The sequence below is a fragment of the Antechinus flavipes genome, chromosome 4 (assembly GCF_016432865.1).
Source record: "Antechinus flavipes isolate AdamAnt ecotype Samford, QLD, Australia chromosome 4, AdamAnt_v2, whole genome shotgun sequence".
NCBI lineage: Eukaryota > Metazoa > Chordata > Mammalia > Dasyuromorphia > Dasyuridae > Antechinus > Antechinus flavipes.
In genome coordinates this window covers 99,508,632-99,524,510 of record NC_067401.1, presented here as the reverse complement: position 1 = coordinate 99,524,510, position 15,879 = coordinate 99,508,632, and the positions used below count along the sequence as shown (strand labels likewise).

Here is a 15,879-nt window from a genome sequence, read left to right as displayed (position 1 = left end):
GAAGAAGAAGAAAGGAGGAGGAGAAAGGAGGAGGAGAAAGAAGGAAGAGAAAAAGAGAGAGGAAGAGGAGGAAGAGAAGAAGAAAAAAGGAGGAAGAGAAGAAAGAAGGAAGAGGAAGAAAAGAAGAAAAAAGAAAGAAGAAAGAAGAAGAAGAAAATAAGGAAAAGTAGAAAAAGGAGGAGGAGGAGAAAAAGAAAAGGAAGACGAATCCAAAGCAATCCCAATAAACTTTGGATGGAAAACACCATCTGAATCCAGAAAAAGAACTATGGAGATTGAATGTAAATCACCACATGCTGTGTTCACTTTTTTCTATTTTTTTCTCTTTTGTTCTGATTTTTCTCTCCCAACATGATCCATAAAGCAATGTATATTATAAAAATAAAATTAAAAAGAAAAATAATCAAAGTCCAAAGTCCTGAAGTATCTCTTTGCATTCAAGGAAGTAAAGTTCCGGAACACAGTATCAGGCATTCTAGAATCATGAGGGAGTTTGTATACATTTCCACTCACCATGTTTTCCCCAAACAAGTAATAAAGAGAACTTTCTTTAAGCCAGTCTTGCTTACCCAACCAACCCGAGGCCTTTGAAGCCAGTTCGGATTACCAAACAGGGCCAGTGCCCCTTTGCAGAGTGGCTCGCTAGCATGACACTTTCATGAACAGGCAGATTTCCTAAATGACTCACTGGCTTCACTTCCCTTACCCTGAGGCTCGAGGAGATGTGCTCAAGGAGGACAGGTGTTGACAAAACTCTGATTCAATAAGCTGCAGCTCTCCCAAACACCTCCCACTTTCTAGTTTCTTAGAAATTTCCAAGAGAGCCCCAACACAGAGGTCGGGCTACCTTTGCTGTAGACACCGGTGGGACCTTTGTTCCTGGAAACCTCTCAGCTCTTGTGCTCCCCTAGTATCTCCCTGCTGGAGACACCATCAAGGACAAAGCAATCTCAAGAGCCAGAACTGCAGGACCTTCCCGGGTCAGGAGGCCCCAGGAAGCTGTTCCAGATATGAAAGACAACTAGGTTTCTGAAGACCTCCAGCCTGGCTTTGTGAAGACCCGGTGCACTCAGGGGTCCATTACTCCGGATGCATCCTTTCCTGGGATTCCTTCCCCCTTCCTCCGCTCTCCTGACACTGAGATGGTTTACTTTAGATCCTTCACTTCAAGACCTTGCATGCAGATGCTTACATAAGTGTTTTTTAAACTAAGCCTCCCCAGTGTTAAAGTGAAAACTCACTATAACAAGTCCCCTAACTCCTTGGAGTTCTGGGATAATGATCCCATGAGCTGAGTCATCATTTGCACTAACCCCCCCACTTCCCCACCCCACATTAAAAGCTTACCACCCCTTTCCCAATTAGTCTTAATTCTGGTGCCTTCCCTCTCTTGGTTATTTCTTCCTTATTCTGCCCATAGTGGTCTCTCTCCTCAGATTGTAAACTCCTTAAGGGCAGGGCCCCTCTTACCTTTCTTTGTATCCACAGTAATTAGGATAATGCCTGACACACAATAGGCACTTAATAAATGCTTACTGACTAACTTTATATCTAGATATAAAGTCTATAGTCTATAAACTTAAAGCTGAAAATGAAAATTAATTTTTTTAATAAACTGATAAGGACCTTAGATATTAAATTCAACCCACTCATTGTGTGGATGAGGAAACAGACCAAAAAAAAAAAGCACCCTAGAGCTAATAGATGACTTTGGTGGGACAGGCATCCAAGTCTTCCTGATTCTTAAATCTTTAAAGGATCCATCCACTATAATTTAAATGACCTACCTACAGGACAAAGTCCCATTCGTATACCTTGTAGTCAAAAGTACATAGGCTTTTTTTCTTAATCCATAGCCCTTGCTTCCAGGCCTGCAGATACAGCATGGTACAGTTAAGGAAGTACTAGCAATGTGGTCAAGTTGTTGCTCAGTCCTGTCTGATTCTTCCTGGAAAAGACACTGGACTGATTTGCTATTTCCTTCTCCAGTTCATTTTACAGATGAGGAAACTGAGGTAAACAGGATGAAGTGACCTGACCAGGGTCACGAAGCCACTAAGTGTCTGAGGCTGGATTCAAACTCAGGAATATGAATCTTCTATTCTTCAGATCTGAAGTCCTATCTACTGCCACCTATATGGAGACCTATATTCAGATCTCACCCTGAGATTTTCATGACCTTGGTCATTCATCTCATATCTCAGTTTCTTCCTCTGAAAACTAAGAAGACTAGACTGGACAGTCTTTCCAGTTCTAGCTCTCTGATCCTATGACATAAATTTCTAAATTGCTGATTAACTTGTTTAATGCTTGCTCTCATTTCTGATCCAGGTTAGGTTCCCTTCATCTATGGGTGGTTTGTGGGAATTGACAAAAATGAAGGCCTGCTTTGCTCCCTACTTCACACAGATGCTACGCAGTTTTGTTTCAGTTACTGAAAGCATCTCTATACACATATCCCTGACCAAAATCAAAAGATTATTTGTTAAACAGGCCTTCAATCAAACAACAGTCTTTATGTTACATCTATGCCTTTCAGTACCTGCTAAATCTACCTCTAAAGCACAATAAAGCTAAAGAAAATTCAGGAAAATAGTTTGGGTTTTGCTTGGGGCAACTAGTATTTCAAAATAGTAACAGGACAGCCTATCTCTGCCTAAATGTCCATTTATGATTCACTGTATAATTCAAGAAGGGGAATCAATTTTCAAAATAAAAGTCAAAGTATCACTCTATGAGACTTAAAGCAAAGATACCTCTATCCCCAATATTTATCATAGCAAAATCTCTTCTAGATCATAGACTCTCTGAGAACAGGATAAGCTATTTATATGCAAAAACTCAAGGACCACAATTTTCCCATGAACAAACAAAGCTACCCAACAGAGTTTACCTTTCTAATCCTTTTCAATAAGCACATCCAGCAGTCAACTCAAACTGATTTTTCTTGTCAGAAAAAAAAAGAAAACTATTTATTACCACTATCTCCCAGATAGAATCTCCCTAAATAGAAACACTAAAAAATCCTAAACTATATTAAACATCTTACTAAATATGGTGCCCAAGTTTCTTCTTAAGAATAATTTTAAAGGATGGTAGGGATGCCTGAGATCACACTTTGACCTCTCAAAGACATTAGGCTAGACAGTATAAATATGTCACATCAAGCAACAGTCTTCTCATAATTCCTTCCTAAAGAATTAAAGGAATTGGGAAATGAACACTAGGCAGCAGTCACAGACAACTCTGAAACCACATTGGGCAAATGACTGATATAAGAAAGCCATCTAGTGTTAATGTTAAGAAATGAAAATTCCAAACAAAAGAGCAAAGAGGCAAAATTCGGACAAATGTTGTCTAACTTTGTAAGCAAACCAGCACCAATGATTAATTTTTATAAATCTTACCCCCCAACAACAGACACTGAATTAAAAGATAATGTTCAAAGTTCAGTTTCACCAAAATGTGATTTCCCTGCGTAGTATTCACTGGTCCATTTGGCTTTTAAAATATTCACATTTGGGGTAGTTATCTTGGATAATATTAACAGAGGCAGGTTAATGTTGGCAAATCTTAGTCAAAGAGGGATAATGAAAATCATCTTCACCCAGGAAGCCTCCCCTCAATGATAGTTACAAGGAATCGAAATTGATTCTCTTTGGCTGTTCAAGAATTTTGGAAATGAATGAAACGTACAATGGCAGTATTCCCCAAGATACATGGATTAAGGTCCTACCTACCTTTTAAAATGTAATTAAGACCTGAACAAGATCAAAGGCACCAGGAGGGAGTGGCGGGGCAAGGGAAGGGTGAGAACACGAGAGGAGGGAAGAAAGTGCGCACTGACTATTTAAGATCCTTATATCCTTGTATTCGTGGGGGACCTACTCTTTCGAAGTAGGGGGAGAGGGGGTTGGGATTCCTGTTAGATACAAAGTGCATTCTTTCTCTCTTGTCTTTGAAAGGAAACAAACCTTCAGTAAATTAATCCAATAACCCGCAAGGGACAAGAAAGGTAAAAAAAGAAACCTGCCAATTTCTTTTTTAAAGATGGCAAAAAAATTCCGTGTGAACGCAAATAAATTTACCCAGTAGATGTCACCCACAAAAGGACCATCTTTCTCTCAGTAACTTTAGGGAAAATTAAAACTGCTTCTCTTTTATTATAGATTTGTAAGAAAGCATCAGAAATGCCTAAGGTGCAGCTACTCCTCGTTGAAAGGGGGGCACCGGGTGCGGGGAGGGGGGAGGGAGCAACTGCAAACGCAGCTTGTCTTGCCGCCCGCAGGGGGTCTGCGCGCAGACATCCCTCCGGCAGACACAACACGAACTCAGTAAGCTTTGCTTTTGCACTCTTGGTCCCCCGGCACAGTTGCGCCCTCGCTCCCAGGACTGTCAGGCGCGGGGCTCTTTTCCACCATCAATAGCCCAACCCCCCATTTTAACTCAAAAAGACCCACCCCACCTCTCCCCGTAACCCCCACTTACCCTTTCCACAATGCAAAATCCCTTAAGGAAAGGCTACCCCTGAGTCGATCCCCGGGATGCGCTCTCGACCCTCCCCCCAAATCCCATGGATACTTCTCCTGGATCACAAGGATTTGTTCCTCTTCTCCCCGGTCTTCACCACCACTGCATAGAATCGCACCCGAAAACAAGGATGCTTTGCTCCCCCAACGCCAAGAGTAGGGGTTTTCGGACGCGCTCCTTCCATACCTGCTACAGCCCCGGAGCGAAACAAGGCTTCTGCTGCTTCTGCTGCTCCCGCCGCTTTTCTCCCGGGTTCCCCATCTCCTCCGAGGCTCGGCTCCGACTCCAGCCCGGCTCCCCCAGCACACACACTCCTCCTCCCCGCCAGACCCTGCGGCGGGGGGAGGAGGTCCGCGGGACAGGACCCGACTGGAGGCAGCGCTGCACGGAGCCCGGCTCTCCTCCCGCGCCTCTCAGAGTTGCAATTGCTCCCTCGCTCTCGCTAGGGTCGCGGGAGCCAGTGCTGCGATTGCAGTCAGCGTCTAGGTTCTCCTCAGCTGTCCGACAAACGGGGAGGGGAAGCAGAAGAGAGGGGAGGGTGCGCGCACAGAACTCCTCCTCCTCCTCCGCCTCTTACAGCTGCCGCTGCTCCTCCTCCTCCACCCCCCGCTCGCAACGCACAGTCTCCGGCTCCCTCCCTCCAACACCTCCCTCCGCCTCCCGCTGAAAGCCTTCCTCCCAATTCAATGCTCCCTCTCTTATTGGCCCCAGCTTACTTCCTTCCCCAACCCTCCCCCTTTTGGCCCCCAACACCACCCAGCGACTCGGGATTGGGAGGTGTCCCTATTACGCACCACCGCGGCTCTCCTCCGGAATCGGACTCTGTTATCCGACCCCCAGTTGTGGGGAGCACTGGTCTGCATGGAACGTTCCCCGGAGACCGCGACTTGAAACTCCCCCATCCCCGGGGGTGGGGGTGGGGGGTAGGCTTTAAAAACAAAGCAACCTGGAGACTGAGGTGAGGAGGGCGGTGCTTCAAGAAGGGACTCGGATAAAAAGAGCTGTTGGGTCAAAATTTCCAGGTGTTGGTTACCTACCGCTATCCAACGAGATAACCAGGGTTTAACTAACGAGAGACCGAGGCTGCAAATCATCTTCCCACCTCCCCCACACCCGGACCGCCGCCTCTCTTCCTATGTTAACACCCACCGTCTTGCATTTGGGTTACCAAGCACTAGTTGGAATCCATCCTTGGGGTATGTTAACTGGCCTCTGCTAGTTCCTCCGCTGCGCCTTCATACACGCAGCTTCTGTTCCCAGGTTCTTCCCCAGTGCCCCTTGCTTTGACTTTGCAGCCTCTCTGGAACAACCCCCTAAAACTCACAGCGAAACCTGCTGTGAGTTCTTTGGAACCGTTTGCCCATCTGTCGCTTTGTATGCGAGTCCTTGCGGAAACTGAGTGTTAGCGGCTTTATCCAAAAGCAAAACAAACAAAAAATAAAACCTCCAGCGCCAGCCAAAGCATCCACAAAGCGCTTGGCCGGGAGGGACTGAGCCCACAGTGAGTCCAGGAAGAACTCAGATTCAGCCCCATTGCAGATCAGTTTGGGGGCATGAGAACGTTACATGCGAACAAGGGTTTGCTCTCCAAGGCTTCCTTCACAGCCTCGGCGAATTCGGGCGTAGGAACATCCTGCAACAATCTATCCTTGCTTGGATTTTAGTAGAGAGAGCTGCTTTCAAATACCAGTCTTCTTCCTATCTTTCTCTAATATAGTGTAACAGAATTATCATTTGATGGCCAGTATTATCTCCGAAGAGAAAGGAAGAGGAAATGAGTTTAAATTACACGTAGGAAATTGAGGTTAAGTATAAAAGATTGCTTGACAATATGAAATGGTTAGTATTAACATGAGTTACTGAAAAGTTAGGCAAAGGTCTGATCTCAGAAGAATCTTTGACTACGTCTGGGGTTAGGATCTCATTTCTTGTGCTACCCTGGGCACATCTGAAGTCTGGGAAGCAAGAGAGCTAGTTGGGGATTTGAGGTAAATCATTTAAGCTTTCTGACCCTCTGTTTCCTCATCTGAAAAGTGGAGGAATTGATTTCTAATGTCCCTTTGAAAACCATATATCACTTTATGATACATAATTTAAGAGTAATTCTTTCTGGAAGCAGTGAGCTGAATGTGATGGACACCACCTGCTTTGTTTGCTAACAAGCATAAGATGGTTCCTTCTTGACTTCCATAGCTTTCCACTTATGAACGGAAAAGTCTAATTAAATCTTTCATGAAAGGCATCCTGGACTCCTTCTGCCTTCTACACTCTCATCATGGACCCCCATGAGCCCAGCACTGTACAAAGAAAACATATAAGATTTCTCCCTAACTTACAGAGTCGTTTTCCCTCTAGCCTTAATTATATACTCTTGCAGTAGATCCATATACTTTAGGTAAACTACAGATCTTTTATACCTCTCCATTTTTTTCATCTTTAGAATAAGGATTATAAAATTTCTCTTAGGTTCGATCCAATTCACTATACTTTAAACAAACAAACAAAAAATCAATATACCCTATGCATAAAAACCCCACCCTTAAACCTGGCATATTTTTAAATGCTTAAAATAAAAAACTCAAAATAAATCTGTGGATGTTTTTTAAAAGTCATAACTCTGAAACTCTTAACCCATAAACCCCAGTCACACTGTGCTACAGTGAAATGGATATGGATCCTGTATTTGAAAACAAAATTAGGAGTTCTAGTCCCAGTCGCTCATTTACTTGTATAACCTTAAGCAAGTGAATTAAAGTGTCTCAATTGTCTCATCTATAAAATGAGGATAATGTAAGCTCCTTGAGGGCAGGAACTGGTTCACTTTTACATTTGTATCCCTAGTACAAGATAGCTTTTGATTAAGTCAATAAAATACTTATTAAATTCCTCACATAGTTGGAAGGACAATACCAAAAAAAAAAAAAGGGGGAGAGGGGTAAAAGACAATCTCTGGTCTCTAGGAAATAACAGTAAATGTTATTATTATTAATGTAATACTTGTTCTACTTGTGGCTTGTTATGGGGTTCCATTGAGATTATGTTAAGTACCTATTATAAAAGTCAGCCATAATTATTATTTACTCCTCCACAAGCCCTATCTGTCCTCCCCTCTTCAAGACCTTGGGAAGATCATGAAGATAACCTTCCTAAAGGACTTTGAACATCCTTTGCCACAAAATAAACCAAAGACATTATTATTAATTGTCTCCACTTCCTTTGAATTCTTCTTTTCCCACAACCATCTTGTTTCTTGCCATCTAGAGCAGGTTAGGCTACCCACATATGGTAGATGGAAGGGCTGAGACCATGGACCCATGGTCCTCACTGTTTAGGTGTCCTATCAATTTATCTTTTGGCCTTGGGATATCACATTGAAAAACTTTCCTTTTTTAACTGTGGCTGTAAATTGTTCTAAGGTTTAAAAGAAGGCAGTCAACTATGAAGTGTAAAATGATATCTACCTAAAAGCTAGAATTACCTCTCATGTCTTTTCTTTGTCCTCTCTCACTGACCTTCCCTCTAGCCCAAAGTCCCTTGATTCTTGCTCTCTGATTCTAACCTCCTGTCTCTTACAGGATCACCCTTATTTCACTTATGAATCACAATTGTGATCCTCAGGGACCAAACTCAAAGTATCCACTCCCTTCCCAATGATTTATCTGACCATGTCAGCTTGATCTACCCAATAAGATAATGTATATAAAGTGCTGTCTAACTACAAAGGGACATAAAATGTGAGCTACTTTCTTTGGGGATTGAAATATAAATGGAAAAGTATAAAAACTATGACTTAATGGAAGTGAATTCTATATCACTTATATCTATTTCCTTTCCAAAGACAGAGGGATACAAATAACCAACGCAAACTCGAGCCCAACATTTATCTGGCTATTCACTGTATTTATCTAAGAATCTAGAAATGTTGCTAGCATCTTTCCTTCTACTTTAATGGATTCTGATCAGATAGACAAAAAACTGCATTGGCCTGGAAATCAAGAAACCTAATTCTCACCTCATCTCTGCCATTGAATTGTTATATAACTCTGAACAAAAAGTCAGTCAATAAGCATTTGTTAGGTACCTGATTTGTGCCAGATACTAAGATAAGTGCTAAGGTACCAAAAAAAAAAAAAAAAAGCAAAAGACAATCCCTGATTTTAAGGGACTCATAGTCCCCATCAGACAACATGCAAACAGTTATGTACAAACAAGATACATCCAGGATAAATTAAAGAAAATCAACAGAGAAGGCACTAGAATTAAGTGCCTTCATCTTTTTAAGCTTTAGTTCCCTCATCTGCCAAATGAGAAGGTTAAATTAAATGACCTTTAAAATCCCTTACATTTCAACATCCTACGATCTCTTCCAGCACAAAATTGTGTGGTTGTGTTTTTTTTCTTATAAGCACATAATAACTATGTACAATAATTGACACCATATTACTGCCAAAACTAAGTTCAGTTTCTTAAAAACTCCATATTTTCCCTCAACAATCACACACCTGACCCTCCCCAAAAAGGGGGAGGAAAGCCCAATTAATTTAAACCAAATAAATATTCACCAATAACAAACATACCTGGACTAGCTCTATGTCCAAAACAATGCAAGAGGAACCAATGACACATAGAAATATAAGACAAGGACCCTACCTGCTTTAGACAGATTGCACTAACTGGGGAATCAGGAGACCAGGGTTCTCCTTCCAGCTCCATGCTCACTTGTGTGACATGGAGAATATTTCTTCACTTCTTACTTTGTCAACAAGGGAGTTGGAGTAGATATCCTTAAGGTATATTCCGTTCCTAATGGTCTATAATTCTGGCTTATTAGCATCACTGGCACTTTTCATCAAGGATGAAAAGCCTTAAAAATAATAGCTTGTTTTTCTTCACTGTGCAAACTATTGCTGTACCCATTTTAAAGCTGGAGAAACTGAGACAGAGAATCAGTTATTGGATCCAAGGAACATAGTACATCAGTAAATCTGCTGGAACTAAAACTCAGGTTCCCAGCCAAGAAAGTATATTAAAGAACAAATTAAAAGAGTATCATAGTTATTAAATAGTGTACTAAAGGCCAACAACTTGCCAGTGGGAACTTAAGAAGAAGCTCATCAAATGAAGAACTCAAGTAATAATCAGTCTCAACTCAATTAAATCAGTATTTATTGTCTTGGAGATACTCAGTAATAAAATGTTCACACTGGAAGGGATATGGGAGGTCATTGAAAAAAAAGTTTTATTGTTGTCTTTTGTCTTTACACCATAGTTATTTCCCTTTAATCCTCCTACCATTGAAGTCTTCCTTGAAACAAAAACACAAAACAGAAAATATTTAAGAAACCCAACTGACAGAGAGCCCTTTTATCTGACAACATCTATCACATCTCCATCTGTGGTCCTTTCCTCTGTACTGAGAAAATGAAAGTATGATTCCTAATCATTAATTCTCTAGGACTAAGAATGTTCATTACAATTCATCAGAGTTGCACTGCTTTTTGGTGTGATTATTTTGGTTATTGAAGTCATTATGGAAAATGTTCTCTTGATTTTGTTTTCATCATTTTGCAGCTTTTTATACAACTCCTTCTAAGTTTTTTTTCTGAATTCCACATGCTAGTAATGTCTTTTAGCATAATCATATTCTATTATACTTTCACATACTATAATTTGTTAAACTGTACCCCAAGAAATAGTTACCCAGTTCATTTCTTTTGGTGTTCTACCACAATCAGTGCTGTTATAAATATTTGATTACATAGTTAGTCAACAATTAGTAAGCAAACATTTATTAAGTCCCTACTATGTCCTAAATACATTCTGCTAAGCCCTGGGAATAAAAAAAGGCAAAAAACTGTCTCTGCTTCTAAGGAGCTCACAGTTACACAAATATAGGATCTTTCTGTCATTCTCTCTTTAGGGCATAAGATCAGTATTTGGAAAAATGTGTCAAAAGGTCAACAGATGAATGACTTAACAATATAATCCTAAATTGTTTTTCTGAATGGTTAAACCAACTCAGTTCCACCAAGAGTATATTAATGTTCCTATCTTCCCACAGTCCCTACAAAAATTCATTTATTCCAATCCTCCCCTTTTTGTTTTAGTTGACAATTAAAATTTTAGTAACAGAACCAATTCTGAAAAAACAATTTAGATTTATGTTAAAAATTATTAAAATGTTCATGCCCTTTAAATCTAGTCACCGATCATCAAACACATTATATGATTATAATGAAATTATAATAATCACTTGCCTCTTTCTTCTGGAGTTGAGGGTAAAGGCTCATATTTGCTTTCCTAATCATTGGTTCTGCTTGATTTTGAATTCTTTCATGCCTTTCCCCACATGACACCCTCCATGATTCCCCCAATTTTCCAGCTTCCTTATGTTTTGTCTTTCCCCCATTAGATTGTAAATTCCTTAAATTCAGGAACTATTTTTTGTTTTTTGGATTTGTATCCCCAGCACTTACTACAGTGGAGAATACCCAGCACATTAATGGGCCCTAAATACTTGTTCATTGGCCGATTGATTACTCATTTATAAAATGTGAAATTCTCTTTGATGGGATTAAAGAACAGTTAGTTTTTGACTAACTAAAGACAAACCAGGCTCTTTATAAGAAGTGGATTTATAGGTCACTTTGGAAAGAAGGAAGAAAGGAAGAAAGGAAGGAAGGGAGGAAGGGAGAGAGGAAGGAAGGGAGGAAAGAATGGAGGGAGCGAGGGAGGGAAGGATGGAAAGAAGGAAGGAAGGAAGGAAGGAAGGAAGGAAGGAAGGAAGGAAGGAAGGAAGGAAGGAAGGAAGGAAGGAAGGAAGGAAGGAAGGAAGGAAGGAAGGAAGGAAGAAAGGAAGAAAGGAAGGAAAAATGGAAGGAAAAATGGAAGGAAGGAAGGAAGGAGAGAAGTGTCACACAAAGAGAGTATGAGCCATTGGTGTTGAAATTTCTTGAAAGAAGTATAATCTCTGAAAAGAAGAAGAGAACTTGATCTTAAACTCAAGTGAGAACTAATTATTTGTATCATTCAAGAATCAAACTGTGCAGAATCCTAGACCTCAGTAGTTTTGTTGAGCAATTCTCTCAGCAGAGACCCTGGGCCTAGAAGGAAGATGTGTGAGACCACCAAAAAGATCAAGGGCATCAGGGGCTTAAATACCAGAGGCATGAGGAACCTTGGCCATATATTTTCTATATATTTGCCTTTCTACCAATATAGTCTAAATTTTTACCCATTTTTCCCTTTAGCATTGTGTTTCTAAAAGAGTATGTTCCAGGTTTATGGGGAGATATCTTTGTAGTTTTTGTTCATACTATGGTTATTTGCTTTGAGCTAATTGTGTTTACACAAGTAGACTACAAGTCTACAAGTACCTACTCTGTGCCTATTGTTCAGGAGGCTAGTCACAGAGAGTACCTAGAACCTGGGAACAATTTCCTCCCTCATGTTCCTACCGGCAAACCTGGAAGTACTGTGTTGGGGGGTAGCTAGGGAAAGTGCTAGAGAAGTATTTTTTTTAATTTATTTATTTTTAATACACATTGCTTTATGAATTACGTTGGGAGAGAAAAAAAAACAGAGCAAAAGGGAAAAACAGTGGAAGAGGGGCAAAAAACAACTTGTGTTGATTTACATTCAATCTCCACAATTCTTTCTCTGGATGCAAATGGCATTTTCTATCCAAAATCTATTGGGACTGCTTTGGATCAATGAACCACTGAGAAGAACCAAGCTTTTCATACTTGATAAATCACACATTCTTACTGTTGGACATTATTGCTGTACAATGTCCTCCTGGTGCTGCTTTTTTTTCACTCAGCATCAGCTCATGTAAATCTTTCCAGAACTTTCATCATTTTTATAGAATAATAATATTCTATTATCTTCATATAACACAACTTATTTAGCCATTTCCCAATTGATGGACATCCACTCATTTTCCAATTTTTTGCTACCTACAAAAAGAGCTTCTACAAACATTATTGCACATAGATCTCCTTGGGATACAGGCCCAGTAATGGCATTGCTGGGTCAAAGGGTATGGACAGTTTGGTAGCCCTTTGGGTATAGTTCCAAATTGCTCTCCAGAATGGTTGGATCAGTTCACAACTCCCCCAACAATGTATCAGAGTCCCAGTTTTCCCACATCTCCTCCAACATTCCTCATTATCTTTTCCTGTCATCTTACCCAATCTGAAAGCTATGAGATGGTAGGTGGTGCCTCAGAGCCGTTTTAATTTGCATTTCTCCAATCAATGGTAATTCAGAGCATTTTTCCATATTATGTTACTTCCTTTGACTATTTATCAATTGGGGAATGGCTATAGAAGTATTTAACAAAGTTCCTAGCAGAGACAGCTATTTGGCACAGAAGATGAAGTAGAGGACCTGAAGTCAGGAAAATTGATCTTTGTGAATTCAGTTCTGGCCCAAGACTCTACTACCTGTGTGACTCTGAGCAAGTCACTTAATCCTATATGCCTTGGCTCCTCATTTTTACATGAGCTGGAGAAGGAAATGGCAAACCCCTCCAGTATCTCTATCCAAAAAAAATCCCAAATGAAGTCAAGAAAAGTTGGACAGGACTGGGGGAAAAAAATCTGACTGACTACCTTGTTGGAATGCATGCAGAACATGAGAGAGGAAAGAGCACCCAATTTTGAGTGAAAAGACTTGGATTCTAGGCTCTTAGGCAAATCACTTTACTTCTCAGCTTCAGTTTCCTTATTTACAAAAAGGTTAGTTTCTATACTTCCTAAGATTCCTTCCACAAATTCTATGAAACTACCCTAGAAAGGCAATAGATAAAATGCTGATTTTATCTGTCTATTCAAAAGACAGCAGGTAGAAGAAAAAATAATGATAGTGAAATTATTAAAATAATCTGGATATTCAATGATAAGTATTCCTCATTGGAGGTAAAGGAAGAGCATCTCTAAAAATAGTTTATAATGAGCAATAACAAAAGGATAAATCTTCTGAATTGTTTTGGGTTTTTTAACCTTATATTACAAAATAAGAAATCCAATACATCACCCTTTGCTCTAATGTCTTCTCTGTACCTCTGAGTCTCTGCAGTTAAAAGTTGATTATTTCTCTTCTGATGATTCAACCTTCTTGGCTGCAGCTGTTCACAAGCCTTCTGCTTATGCTTCCTAATTCTCTCTTTTTCTCTATGTAATCTGCAAAAATGCCTTTTGCCCTTATTTATCAGGAGTTGAGATGATTCTGAAGGAACTTCTCCTTTGCCTCCTCTGCTCACCAACATTTAGGAAGTCTTTCACCCAGGCTGTCTAATTGCAGGCATCCTATCCAGCTACTGTGAGATAGCAATGAGTGATATCAAGTTGCAAACAGTGACATCCTTTCCCACCTCATGCCAGATCCAGGACGTACATTGGGGTCACAGATTTCTTTAGAAAATGCAAAAAAATAGGCAACGCAGTCCCCTTCTATTAGAACAAGAGAAAATGCTGCTCTGAGTATTGCAAATGACACAACAAACAGCTCCTGTGTTTTTCCTTTCAAAGAGAACATATTAAACTTCTTCCTTCAAATTGTAGTTGCTACTAAGCACCACGAGGTGTCCTCTATCAGTTACTCAATGATTACCCAAACAAGTTTTGAGTGATCCTAAGTAAATTAGTGATGGTGTATGGGGGAGGCACACCACTAAATGAGTTATATAATTAGACCACTTACATGATATTTTCCATATTTCTATCGATACATATAATTTGGTTGTTTCCTAACCTAAAACTCTTCCATTAAAAAAAAAATTCAAGTATCTTTTAGCAAATAACAGCAAAAAACTGCTGAGCATCTATACTATACAAGATATAAAAATGAACAATTATGATGGTGATGCTTAACCCTCAAATTCCTTCTAAGGGCAAAGGGAAAACTTAGAACCTTTAAGATTAAATTAGGGCAAGTGAAAAGAAACTGAATGAATGAATAAAAAAGCATTTATCAAGTGTTTACTATGTGCTACACAATGTCCTAAGAGAAAAAAAGAATGAAAGTAAAAGATAGTGAAACAACAGGATAATGTAAATCAAGAATGAAATAATAACAATAGTAATAATAATAGCTATTTATAGTGTACAGTCAATTCAATCTAATTATTAAGTGCTGGAGATACAATTAATAAAAAAGCAGTCCTTTCTCTCAAGGACCTTAAAATGTAGTAAGGAAAGACAGTAAAAATAAGAGGCAGGAAAGCAGGGGTAGGAGTACATCAAGGGATGTCCAGCGTAGATGTGTTTTGTTCCACATTCCATGGAGTTGAAATTAGGAAAAACACAAGAAACAGATTAAATCAAGTCCAGTTCCTGCTTCTATAAATGAAGGTATTGGGAGAAGTTTATTAGTCAATTTTTAAACCCTCTAATCTAAAGGGAGAGGAGGTTTCAATCCAGACTTGAGTTAGCAGAAAGGTGATGAGATTAGAATGGTAAACTAGGTGATATTGGAGATAAAAGTGCTAGGTCTCCAGTAAGGAAGAGCTGAATTCTAATAATGACTTTACTAGCTGTATGAATCTAGGTGAGTCCCTTAACCCTTAGTTTTCTCACCTTTAAAGACAAGCTGGAGAAGATGAAAAATTATTTCATTATGTTTGACAAGAAAACTCCAAAAAGGATCATGAACATTCATGATTAAACAATGGTAACAACCACTATTAGAAGTGGTAAGAAGGAAATTTTCAGGAGCTGAGATAGTGGAATAAGTAAATTGACATAATTCTCCCATATTCACCTCCCAAAAACATAAAATAGCTTCCCCAAACAAACCGTGGAACAGCAGAACCAGCAAAAAGACAGGGTAAAATAATCTTTCAGCTCAAGGAATTGGAAGATTAGAAGGAAAGGTCTGTCTCAGGTGAAAAGGGGAAACGACAGGACAGGAAACATTCCAGCAAGTCAGCAGACCAGTGAGAGATCCTAAGCCTCAGAATGATGGGGCAGGCAAATGCCATCATTAGGACCCTCACTGCCCTAGGATATCAGGACAATGGGCATACTTCAGTTCAGAAAGTCACCTGTTAGCCATGGGGCAAATAGAACCCCAGGAAATAAAGAAATAATACCCTTCCCCTCAGCTACCTCATTAAACACCAGAAACCAGCTCTAAGGCTCCCTTGTGAGCCTCAGGGGATCATCAGTCCAGCGCCAGGTAAACAGCTAGCACCTGCAAACCCTGGCACAAGAAGCCTGAAAGAGTGTGCCTTCTACCCTGGGAAGAGAGCTCAAATTTAAAAGAAAAGAAAAAAGGTTAAAAGAAGATGAGGGGCAAAAAAGATCTGACCATAGAAACATTATGGTGATGGAGAAGATCTAGACA

At 40.0% G+C, this 15,879-nt stretch overlaps 1 long non-coding RNA gene across 1 annotated transcript in view; it reads right to left on the bottom strand.

Annotated features, from left to right (window-relative positions):
- LOC127559660 (uncharacterized) overlaps positions 1 to 5,089 on the bottom strand; it is a 130,927-nt gene extending 125,838 nt beyond the window's left edge. Inside the window, exon 1 of the long non-coding RNA XR_007953182.1 lies at positions 4,717 to 5,089. This is a non-coding gene — a long non-coding RNA (uncharacterized LOC127559660). The remainder of the gene's footprint in view (positions 1 to 4,716) is intronic.
- Positions 5,090 to 15,879: the final 10,790 nt, after the last annotated feature.